This window comes from Taudactylus pleione, unplaced genomic scaffold (assembly GCF_031769625.1).
Source record: "Taudactylus pleione unplaced genomic scaffold, aTauple2 ptg000967l, whole genome shotgun sequence".
Classification (NCBI taxonomy): domain Eukaryota; kingdom Metazoa; phylum Chordata; class Amphibia; order Anura; family Myobatrachidae; genus Taudactylus; species Taudactylus pleione.
The window spans coordinates 6,135,001-6,145,000 of record NW_028285368.1 but is presented as its reverse complement, the minus strand read 5'-3'; the positions used below and the strand labels follow the sequence as shown (position 1 = coordinate 6,145,000).

Below are 10,000 nucleotides of genomic sequence, written 5' to 3'. Positions count from 1 at the left end.
AGAATGTTATGGCTGTATAAAATTACCTACAGCACCTGGTATTCCCAGGTGGTCTCCCATCCGAGTACTAACCAGGCCCAACACTGCATAGTTTCCAAGATCAGATGAGATTGGGCATGTCCAGTGTGGTATGGCTGTAGGTGCTCAAATACATTAACTTTAGACCTCTTTTACTTCTTTACTCAAGTAAATTCATTGATAAGTTGAAAATATTAAATGTAAAATGTAATAGAAAAGAATGTTATGGCTGCATAAAAATACCAACAGCACATGGTATTCCCAGGTGGTCTCCCAACCAAGTACTAACCAGGCCCAACACTGCATAGCTTCCAAGATCAGACTAGATTAGGCATGTCCAGTGTGATTTGGCTGTAGGTGCTCAAAAAACTTAACTTTAGACCTCTATTACTTCTTAACTCAAGTAAATTCATTGATAAGTTGAAAAAATTAAATGTAAAATGTAATAGAAAAGAATGTTATGGCAGTATAAAATTACCTACAGCACCTGGTATTCCCAGGTGGTCTCCCATCCACGTAATAACCATGCCCAACACTGCACAGCTTCCAAGATCACTGGACATTGGCCATGTCCAGTGTGGTTTGGCTGTAGGTGCCCAAAAACTTTAACTTTAGACCTCTTTTACTTCTTAACTTAAGTAAATTCATTGATAAGTTGAAAAACTTAAATGTAAAATGTAATAGAAAAGAATGTTATGGCATTATAAAATTACCTACAGCACCTGGTATTCCCAGGTGGTTTCCCATCCAAGTACTAACCATGCCCAACACTGCATAGCTTCCAAGATCAGACGACATTGGCCATGTCCAGTGTGGTTTGGCTGTACGTGCTCAAAAATATTAACTTTAGACCTCTTTTACTTCTTAACTCAAGTAAATTCATTGATAAGTTGAAAAAATGTAATGTAAAATGTAATAGAAAAGAATGCTATGGCTGCATAAAATTACCTACAGCACCTGGCATTCCCAGGTGGACTCTCATCCAAGTACTAACCAGGCCCAACACTGCATAGCTTCCAAGATCAGACGAGATTGGGCATGTCCAGGGTGGTTTGGCAGTAGGTGCTCAAAAACATTAACTTTAGACCTCTATTACTTCTTAACTCAAGTAAATTCATTGTTAAGTTGAAAAAATTAAATGTAAAATGTAATAGAAAAGAATGTTATGGCAGTATAAAATGACCTACAGCACCTGGTATTCCCAGGTGGTTGCCCATCCAAGTACTAACCAGGCCCAACACTACATAGCTTCGAAGATCAGACGAGATTGGGCATGTCCAGTGTGGTTTGGCTGTAGGCGCTCAAAACCATTAACTTTAGACCTCTTTTACTTCTTAACTCAAGTAAATTCATTGATAAGTTGAAAAAATTAAATGTAAAATGTAATAGAAAAGAATGTTATGGCAGTATAAAATGACCTACAGCATCTGGTATTCCCAGGTGGTCTCCCATCAAAGTACTAACCAGCCCCAACACTGCATAGCTTCCAAGATCAGACGAGATTGGGCATGTCCAGTGTGGTTTGGCTGTAGGTGCTCAAAAGCTTTAACTTTAGACCTCTTTTACTTCTTAACTCAAGTAAATTCATTGCTAAGTTTAAAATGTAAATGTAAAATGTAACAAAAGAATGTTATGGCAGTATAAAATTACCTACATCTCCTGGCATTCCCAGGTGGTCTCCCAACCAAGTACTAACCAGGCCCAACACTGCATAGCTTCCAAGATCAGATGAGATTGGGCATGTCCAGTGTGATTTGGCTGTAGCAGCTCAAAAAACTGAACTTTAGACCTCTATTACTTCTTAACTCAAGTAAATTCATTGATAAGTTGAAAAAATTAAATGTAAAATGTAATAGAAAAGAATGTTATGGCAGTATAAAATTACCTACAGCACCTGGTATTCCCAGGTGGTCTCCCATCCACGTAATAACCATGCCCAACACTGCACAGCTTCCAAGATCACTGGACATTGGCCATGTCCAGTGTGGTTTGGCTGTAGGTGCCCAAATACATTAACTTTAGACCTCTTTTACTTCTTAACTCAAGTAAATTCATTGATAAGTTGAAAAAATTAAATGTAAAATGTAATAGAAAAGAATGTTATGTCAGTATAAAATTACCTACAGCACCTGGTATTCCCAGGTGGTCTCCCATTCAAGTACTAACCAGGCCCAACACTGCATAGCTTCCAAGAACAGACGAGATTGGGCATGTCCAGTGTGGTTTAGCTCTAGGCCCTCAAAAACATTAACTTTAGACCTCTTTTACTACTTAACTCAAGTAAATTCATTGCTAAGTTTAAAAATGAAATGTAAAATGTAACAGAAAAGAATGTTATGGCAGTATAAAATTACCTACATCTCCTGGTATTCCCAGGTGGTCTCCCATCCAAGTACTAACTTGGCCCAACACTGCATAGCTTCCAAGATCAGACAAGATTGGGAATGTCCAGTGTGGTTTGGCTGTAGGTGCTCAAAAACATTAACTTTAGAACTCTTTTACTTCTTAACTCAAGTAAATTCATTGATAAGTTGAAAAAATTTAATGTAAAATGTAATAGAAAAGAATGTTATGGCTGCATAAAAATACCATCAGCACCTGGTATTCCCAGGTGGTCTCCCAACCAAGTACTAACCAGGCCCAACACTGCATAGCTTCCAAGATCAGACTAGATTAGGCATGTCCAGTGTGATTTGGCTGTAGGTGCTCAAAAAACTTAACTTTAGACCTCTATTACTTCTTAACTCAAGTAAATTCATTGATAAGTTGAAAAAATTAAATGTAAAATGTAATAGAAAAGAATGTTATGGCAGTATAAAATTACCTACAGCACCTGGTATTCCCAGGTGGTCTCCCATCCACGTAATAACCATGCCCAACACTGCACAGCTTCCAAGATCACTGGACATTGGCCATGTCCAGTGTGGTTTGGCTGTAGGTGCCCAAAAACTTTAACTTTAGACCTCTTTTACTTCTTAACTTAAGTAAATTCATTGATAAGTTGAAAAACTTAAATGTAAAATGTAATAGAAAAGAATGTTATGGCAGTATAAAATTACCCACAGCACCTGGTATTCCCAGGTGGTTTCCCATCCAAGTACTAACCATGCCCAACACTGCATAGCTTCCAAGATCAGACGACATTGGCCATGTCCAGTGTGGTTTGGCTGTACGTGCTCAAAAATATTAACTTTAGACCTCTTTTACTTCTTAACTCAAGTAAATTCATTGATAAGTTGAAAAAATGTAATGTAAAATGTAATAGAAAAGAATGCTATGGCTGCATAAAATTACCTACAGCACCTGGTATTCCCAGGTGGACTCTCATCCAAGTACTAACCAGGCCCAACACTGCATAGCTTCCAAGATCAGACGAGATTGGGCATGTCCAGGGTGGTTTGGCAGTAGGTGCTCAAAAACATTAACTTTAGACCTCTATTACTTCTTAACTCAAGTAAATTCATTGTTAAGTTGAAAAAATTAAATGTAAAATGTAATAGAAAAGAATGTTATGGCAGTATAAAATGACCTACAGCACCTGGTATTCCCAGGTGGTTGCCCATCCAAGTACTAACCAGGCCCAACACTGCATAGCTTCGAAGATCAGACGAGATTGGGCATGTCCAGTGTGGTTTGGCTGTAGGCGCTCAAAACCATTAACTTTAGACCTCTTTTACTTCTTAACTCAAGTAAATTCATTGATAAGTTGAAAAAAATAAATGTAAAATGTAATAGAAAAGAATGTTATGTCAGTATAAAGTTACCTACAGCATCTGGTATTCCCAGGCGGTCTCCCATCCAAGTACTAACCAGGCCCAACACTGCATAGCTTCCAAGATCAGAGGAGATTGGCCATGTCCAGTGTGGTTTTGCTGTAGGTGCTCAAAAACATTAACTTTAGAACTCTTTTACTTCTTAACTCAAGTAAATTCATTGATAAAATGAAATAATTTAATGTAAAATGTAATAGAAAAGAATGTTATGGCTGTATAAAATTACCTACAGCACCTGGTATTCCCAGGTGGACTCACATCCAAGTACTAACCAGGCCCAACACTGCATAGCTTCCAAGATCAGACGAGATTGGGCATGTCCAGGGTGGTTTGGCTGTAGGTGCTCAAAAACATTAACTTTAGACCTCTATTACTTCTTAACTCAAGTAAATTCATTAATAAGTTGAAAAAATTAAATGTAAAATGTAATAGAAAAGAATGTTATGGCAGTATAAAACTACCTACTGCACCTGGTTTTCACAGGTGGTCTCCCATCCAAGTACTGACCAGGCCCAACACTGCATAGCTACCAAGATCAAATGAGATTGGGCATGTCCAGTGTAGATTGGCTGTAGGTGCTCAAAAGCATTAACTTTAGACCTCTATTACTTCTTAACTCAAGGAAATTCATTGATAAGTTGAAAAAATTAAATGTAAAATGTAATAGAAAAGAATGTTATGGCAGTATAAAATGACCTACAGCACCTGGTATTCCCAGGTGGTCTCCCATCCAAGTACTAACCAGGCCCAACACTGCATAGTTTCCAAGATCAGACGAGATTGGGCATGTCCAGTGTGGTTTGGCTGTAGGTGCTCAAAAACATTAACTTTAGACCTCTTTTACTTCTTAACTCAAGTAAATTCAATGATAAGTTGAAAAATGAAATGTAAAATGTAATAGAAAAGCATGTTATGGCAGTATAAAATTACCTACAGCTCCTGGTATTACCAGGTGGTCTCCCAACCAAGTACTAACCAGGCCCAACACTGCATAGCTTCCAAGCTCAGACGAGATTGGGCATGTCCAGTGTGGTTTGGCTGTAGGAGCTCAAAAACTTTAACTTTAGACCTCTAATACTTCTTAACTCAAGTAAATTCATTGATAAGTTGAAAAAATTAAATGTAAAATGTAATAGAAAAGAATGTTATGGCTGCATAAAATTACCTACAGCATCAGGTATTCCCATGTGGTCTCCCATCCAAGTACTAACCTGGCCCAACACTGCATAGCTTCCAAGATCAGACGAGATTGGGCATGTCCAGTGTGGTTTGGCTGTAGGTGCTTAAAAACATTAACTTTAGAACTCTTTTACTTCTTAACTCAAGTAAATTCATTGATAAGTTGAAAAAATTAAATGTAAAATGTAATAGAAAAGAATGTTATGGCAGTATAAAATTACCTACAGCACCTGGTATTCCCAGGTGGTCTCCCATCCACGTAATAACCATGCCCAACACTGCACAGCTTCCAAGATCACTGGACATTGGCCATGTCCAGTGTGGTTTGGCTGTAGGTGCCCAAAAACTTTAACTTTAGACCTCTTTTACTTCTTAACTCAAGTAAATTCATTGATAAGTTGAAAAAATTAAATGTAAAATGTAATAGAAAAGAATGTTATGGCAGTATAAAATTACCTACAGCACCTGGTATTCCCAGGTGGTTTCCCATCCAAGTACTAACCATGCCCAACACTGCATAGCTTCCAAGATCAGACAACATTGGCCATGTCCAGTGTGGTTTGGCTGTACGTGCTCAAAAACATTAACTTTAGACCTCTTTTACTTCTTAACTCAAGTAAATTCATTGATAAGTTGAAAAAATTAAATGTAAAATGTAATAGAAAAGAATGTTATGTCAGTATAAAATTACCTACAGCATCTGGTATTCCCAGGGGGTCTCCCATCCAAGCACTAACCAGGCCCAACACTGCATAGCTTCCAATATCAGATGAGATTGGGCATGTCCAGTGTGGTATGGCTGTAGGTGCTCAAATACATTAACTTTAGACCTCTTTTACTTCTTTACTCAAGTAAATTCATTGATAAGTTGAAAATATTAAATGTAAAATGTAATAGAAAAGAATGTTATGGCTGCATAAAAATACCAACAGCACCTGGTATTCCCAGGTGGTCTCCCAACCAATTACTAACCAGGCCCAACACTGCATAGCTTCCAAGATCAGACTAGATTAGGCATGTCCAGTGTGATTTGGCTGTAGGTGCTCAAAAAACTTAACTTTAGACCTCTATTACTTCTTAACTCAAGTAAATTCATTGATAAGTTGAAAAAATTAAATGTAAAATGTAATAGAAAAGAATGTAATGGCAGTAGAAAATGACCTACAGCACCTGGTATTCCCAGGTGGTCACCCATCCAAGTACTAACCAGGCCCAACACTGCATAGTTTCCAAGATCAGACGACATTGGTCATGTCCAGTGTGGTTTGGCTGTAGGTGCTCAAATACATTAACTTTAGACCTCTATTACTTCTTTACTCAAGTAAATTCATTGATAAGTTGAAAAAATTAAATGTAAAATGTAATAGAAAAGAATGTTATGGCTGCATAAAATTACCTACAGCACCTGGTATTCCCATGTGGTCTCCCATCCGAGTACTAACCAGGCCCAACACTGCATAGTTTCCAAGATCAGATGAGATTGGGCATGTCCAGTGTGGTATGGCTGTAGGTGCTCAAATACATTAACTTTAGACCTCTTTTACTTCTTAACTCAAGTAAATTCATTGATAAGTTGAAAAAATTAAATGTAAAATGTAATAGAAAAGAATGTTATGGCTGCATAAAAATACCAACAGCACCTGGTATTCCCAGGTGGTCTCCCAACCAAGTACTAACCAGGCCCAACACTGCATAGCTTCCAAGATCAGACTAGATTGGGCATGTCCAGTGTGATTTGGCTGTAGCTGCTCAAAAAACTTAACTTTAGACCTCTATTACTTCTTAACTCAAGTAAATTCATTGATAAGTTATAAAAATTAAATGTAAAATGTAATAGAAAAGAATGTTATGGCAGTATAAAATTACCTACAGCACCTGGTATTCCCAGGTGGTCTCCCATCCACGTAATATCCATGCCCAACACTGCACAGCTTCCAAGATCACTGGACATTGGCCATGTCCAGTGTGGTTTGGCTGTAGGTGCCCAAAAACTTTAACTTTAGACCTCTATTACTTCTTAACTCAAGTAAATTCATTGATAAGTTGAAAAAATTAAATGTAAAATGTAATAGAAAAGAATGTTATGGCAGTATAAAATTACCTACAGCACCTGGTATTCCCAGGTGGTTTCCCATCCAAGTACTAACCATGCCCAACACTGCATAGCTTCCAAGATCAGACAACATTGGCCATGTCCAGTGTGGTTTGGCTGTACGTGCTCAATAATATTAACTTTAGACCTCTTTTACTTCTTAACTCAAGTAAATTCATTGATAAGTTGAAAAAATTAAATGTAAAATGTAATAGAAAAGAATGTTATGTCAGTATAAAATTACCTACAGCATCTGGTATTCCCAGGGGGTCTCCCATCCAAGCACTAACCAGGCCCAACACTGCATAGCTTCCAATATCAGATGAGATTGGGCATGTCCAGTGTGGTATGGCTGTAGGTGCTCAAATACATTAACTTTAGACCTCTTTTACTTCTTTACTCAAGTAAATTCATTGATAAGTTGAAAATATTAAATGTAAAATGTAATAGAAAAGAATGTTATGGCTGCATAAAAATACCAACAGCACCTGGTATTCCCAGGTGGTCTCCCAACCAAGTACTAACCAGGCCCAACACTGCATAGCTTCCAAGATCAGACTAGATTAGGCATGTCCAGTGTGATTTGGCTGTAGGTGCTCAAAAAACTTAACTTTAGACCTCTATTACTTCTTAACTCAAGTAAATTCATTGATAAGTTGAAAAAATTAAATGTAAAATGTAATAGAAAAGAATGTTATGGCAGTATAAAATTACCTACAGCACCTGGTAGTCCCAGGTGGTCTCCCATCCACGTAATAACCATGCCCAACACTGCACAGCTTCCAAGATCACTGGACATTGGCCATGTCCAGTGTGGTTTGGCTGTAGGTGCCCAAAAACTTTAACTTTAGACCTCTTTTACTTCTTAACTTAAGTAAATTCATTGATAAGTTGAAAAAATTAAATGTAAAATGTAATAGAAAAGAATGTTATGGCAGTATAAAATTACCTACAGCACCTGGTATTCCCAGGAGGTTTCCCATCCAAGTACTAACCATGCCCAACACTGCATAGCTACCAAGATCAGACGACATTGGCCATGTCCAGTGTGGTTTGGCTGTACGTGCTCAAAAATATTAACTTTAGACCTCTTTTACTTCTTAACTCAAGTAAATTCATTGATAAGTTGAAAAAATGTAATGTAAAATGTAATAGAAAAGAATGCTATGGCTGCATAAAATTACCTACAGCACCTGGTATTCCCAGGTGGACTCTCATCCAAGTACTAACCAGGCCCAACACTGCATAGCTTCCAAGATCAGACGAGATTGGGCATGTCCAGGGTGGTTTGGCAGTAGGTGCTCAAAAACATTAACTTTAGACCTCTATTACTTCTTAACTCAAGTAAATTCATTGATAAGTTGAAAAAATTAAATATAAAATGTAATAGAAAAGAATGTTATGGCAGTATAAAACTACCTACTGCACCTGGTTTTCCCAGGTGGTCTCCCATCCAAATACTGACCAGGCCCAACACTGCAGAGCTACCAAGATCAAATGAGATTGGGCATGTCCAGTGTAGATTGGCTGTCGGTGCTCAAAAGCATTAACTTTAGACCTCTATTACTTCTTAACTCAAGTAAATTCATTGTTAAGTTGAAAAAATTAAATGTAAAATGTAATAGAAAAGAATATTATGGCAGTGTAAAATGACCTACAGCACCTGGTATTCCCAGGTGGTCTCCCATCCAAGTACTAACCAGGCCCAACACTGCATAGCTTCGAAGATCAGACGAGATTGGGCATGTCCAGTGTGGTTTGGCTGTAGGCGCTCAGAACCATTAACTTTAGACCTCTTTTACTTCTTAACTCAAGTAAATTCATTGATAAGTTGAAAAAATTAAATGTAAAATGTAATAGAAAAGAATGTTATGTCAGTATAAAGTTACCTACAGCATCTGGTATTCCCAGGCGGTCTCCCATCCAAGTACTAACCTGGCCCAACACTGCATAGCTTCCAAGATCAGAGGAGATTGGGCATGTCCAGTGTGGTTTTGCTGTAGGTGCTCAAAAACATTAACTTTAGAACTCTTTTACTTCTTAACTCAAGTAAATTCATTGATAAGTTGAAAAAATTAAATGTAAAATGTAATAGAAAAGAATGTTATGGCAGTATAAAATTACCTACAGCACCTGGTAGTCCCAGGTGGTCTCCCATCCACGTAATAACCATGCCCAACACTGCACAGCTTCCAAGATCACTGGACATTGGCCATGTCCAGTGTGGTTTGGCTGTAGGTGCCCAAAAACTTTAACTTTAGACCTCTTTTACTTCTTAACTTAAGTAAATTCATTGATAAGTTGAAAAAATTAAATGTAAAATGTAATAGAAAAGAATGTTATGGCAGTATAAAATTACCTACAGCACCTGGTATTCCCAGGAGGTTTCCCATCCAAGTACTAACCATGCCCAACACTGCATAGCTACCAAGATCAGACGACATTGGCCATGTCCAGTGTGGTTTGGCTGTACGTGCTCAAAAATATTAACTTTAGACCTCTTTTACTTCTTAACTCAAGAAAATTCATTGATAAGTTGAAAAAATGTAATGTAAAATGTAATAGAAAAGAATGCTATGGCTGCATAAAATTACCTACAGCACCTGGTATTCCCAGGTGGACTCTCATCCAAGTACTAACCAGGCCCAACACTGCATAGCTTCCAAGATCAGACGAGATTGGGCATGTCCAGGGTGGTTTGGCAGTAGGTGCTCAAAAACATTAACTTTAGACCTCTATTACTTCTTAACTCAAGTAAATTCATTGATAAGTTGAAAAAATTAAATGTAAAATGTAATAGAAAAGAATGTTATGTCAGTATAAAGTTACCTACAGCATCTGGTATTCCCAGGCGGTCTCCCATCCAAGTACTAACCTGGCCCAACACTGCATAGCTTCCAAGATCAGAGGAGATTGGGCATGTCCAGTGTGGTTTGGC

The 10,000-nt window shown here is 37.8% G+C and overlaps 3 non-coding genes and 31 pseudogenes across 3 annotated transcripts; all 34 read right to left on the bottom strand.

Moving 5' to 3' along the window:
• Window positions 1-23: 23 nt before the first annotated feature.
• On the bottom strand, window positions 24-142 carry LOC148457598 (5S ribosomal RNA). The gene has a single exon (XR_015873147.1). It is a non-coding gene; the product is annotated as a 5S ribosomal RNA (ribosomal RNA).
• A 116-nt stretch (window positions 143-258) lies between these two features.
• On the bottom strand, window positions 259-377 carry LOC148457597 (5S ribosomal RNA; annotated as a pseudogene).
• A 351-nt stretch (window positions 378-728) lies between these two features.
• Window positions 729-847, bottom strand: LOC148457596 (5S ribosomal RNA; annotated as a pseudogene).
• Window positions 848-963: 116 nt separating this feature from the next.
• LOC148457595 (5S ribosomal RNA) lies at window positions 964-1,082 on the bottom strand (annotated as a pseudogene).
• A 116-nt stretch (window positions 1,083-1,198) lies between these two features.
• Window positions 1,199-1,317, bottom strand: LOC148457594 (5S ribosomal RNA; annotated as a pseudogene).
• Window positions 1,318-1,433: 116 nt separating this feature from the next.
• LOC148457593 (5S ribosomal RNA) lies at window positions 1,434-1,552 on the bottom strand (annotated as a pseudogene).
• A 113-nt stretch (window positions 1,553-1,665) lies between these two features.
• LOC148457592 (5S ribosomal RNA) lies at window positions 1,666-1,784 on the bottom strand (annotated as a pseudogene).
• Window positions 1,785-2,135: 351 nt separating this feature from the next.
• Window positions 2,136-2,254, bottom strand: LOC148457591 (5S ribosomal RNA; annotated as a pseudogene).
• Window positions 2,255-2,369: 115 nt separating this feature from the next.
• LOC148457590 (5S ribosomal RNA) lies at window positions 2,370-2,488 on the bottom strand (annotated as a pseudogene).
• Window positions 2,489-2,604: 116 nt separating this feature from the next.
• Window positions 2,605-2,723, bottom strand: LOC148457589 (5S ribosomal RNA; annotated as a pseudogene).
• A 351-nt stretch (window positions 2,724-3,074) lies between these two features.
• LOC148457588 (5S ribosomal RNA) lies at window positions 3,075-3,193 on the bottom strand (annotated as a pseudogene).
• A 116-nt stretch (window positions 3,194-3,309) lies between these two features.
• Window positions 3,310-3,428, bottom strand: LOC148457587 (5S ribosomal RNA; annotated as a pseudogene).
• Window positions 3,429-3,544: 116 nt separating this feature from the next.
• Window positions 3,545-3,663, bottom strand: LOC148457586 (5S ribosomal RNA; annotated as a pseudogene).
• Window positions 3,664-3,779: 116 nt separating this feature from the next.
• On the bottom strand, window positions 3,780-3,898 carry LOC148457585 (5S ribosomal RNA; annotated as a pseudogene).
• Window positions 3,899-4,014: 116 nt separating this feature from the next.
• On the bottom strand, window positions 4,015-4,133 carry LOC148457584 (5S ribosomal RNA; annotated as a pseudogene).
• Window positions 4,134-4,249: 116 nt separating this feature from the next.
• LOC148457583 (5S ribosomal RNA) lies at window positions 4,250-4,368 on the bottom strand (annotated as a pseudogene).
• A 116-nt stretch (window positions 4,369-4,484) lies between these two features.
• LOC148457582 (5S ribosomal RNA) lies at window positions 4,485-4,603 on the bottom strand. The gene has a single exon (XR_015874095.1). It is a non-coding gene; the product is annotated as a 5S ribosomal RNA (ribosomal RNA).
• Window positions 4,604-4,718: 115 nt separating this feature from the next.
• LOC148457581 (5S ribosomal RNA) lies at window positions 4,719-4,837 on the bottom strand (annotated as a pseudogene).
• A 116-nt stretch (window positions 4,838-4,953) lies between these two features.
• LOC148457580 (5S ribosomal RNA) lies at window positions 4,954-5,072 on the bottom strand (annotated as a pseudogene).
• A 586-nt stretch (window positions 5,073-5,658) lies between these two features.
• LOC148457579 (5S ribosomal RNA) lies at window positions 5,659-5,777 on the bottom strand (annotated as a pseudogene).
• Window positions 5,778-5,893: 116 nt separating this feature from the next.
• LOC148457578 (5S ribosomal RNA) lies at window positions 5,894-6,012 on the bottom strand (annotated as a pseudogene).
• A 116-nt stretch (window positions 6,013-6,128) lies between these two features.
• LOC148457577 (5S ribosomal RNA) lies at window positions 6,129-6,247 on the bottom strand (annotated as a pseudogene).
• Window positions 6,248-6,363: 116 nt separating this feature from the next.
• Window positions 6,364-6,482, bottom strand: LOC148457576 (5S ribosomal RNA). The gene has a single exon (XR_015873203.1). It is a non-coding gene; the product is annotated as a 5S ribosomal RNA (ribosomal RNA).
• A 116-nt stretch (window positions 6,483-6,598) lies between these two features.
• LOC148457575 (5S ribosomal RNA) lies at window positions 6,599-6,717 on the bottom strand (annotated as a pseudogene).
• A 586-nt stretch (window positions 6,718-7,303) lies between these two features.
• On the bottom strand, window positions 7,304-7,422 carry LOC148457574 (5S ribosomal RNA; annotated as a pseudogene).
• Window positions 7,423-7,538: 116 nt separating this feature from the next.
• LOC148457573 (5S ribosomal RNA) lies at window positions 7,539-7,657 on the bottom strand (annotated as a pseudogene).
• A 351-nt stretch (window positions 7,658-8,008) lies between these two features.
• LOC148457572 (5S ribosomal RNA) lies at window positions 8,009-8,127 on the bottom strand (annotated as a pseudogene).
• A 116-nt stretch (window positions 8,128-8,243) lies between these two features.
• Window positions 8,244-8,362, bottom strand: LOC148457571 (5S ribosomal RNA; annotated as a pseudogene).
• Window positions 8,363-8,478: 116 nt separating this feature from the next.
• LOC148457570 (5S ribosomal RNA) lies at window positions 8,479-8,597 on the bottom strand (annotated as a pseudogene).
• Window positions 8,598-8,713: 116 nt separating this feature from the next.
• Window positions 8,714-8,832, bottom strand: LOC148457569 (5S ribosomal RNA; annotated as a pseudogene).
• A 116-nt stretch (window positions 8,833-8,948) lies between these two features.
• On the bottom strand, window positions 8,949-9,067 carry LOC148457568 (5S ribosomal RNA; annotated as a pseudogene).
• Window positions 9,068-9,418: 351 nt separating this feature from the next.
• LOC148457567 (5S ribosomal RNA) lies at window positions 9,419-9,537 on the bottom strand (annotated as a pseudogene).
• A 116-nt stretch (window positions 9,538-9,653) lies between these two features.
• LOC148457566 (5S ribosomal RNA) lies at window positions 9,654-9,772 on the bottom strand (annotated as a pseudogene).
• A 116-nt stretch (window positions 9,773-9,888) lies between these two features.
• LOC148457565 (5S ribosomal RNA) overlaps window positions 9,889-10,000 on the bottom strand; it is a 119-nt pseudogene continuing 7 nt past the window's right edge.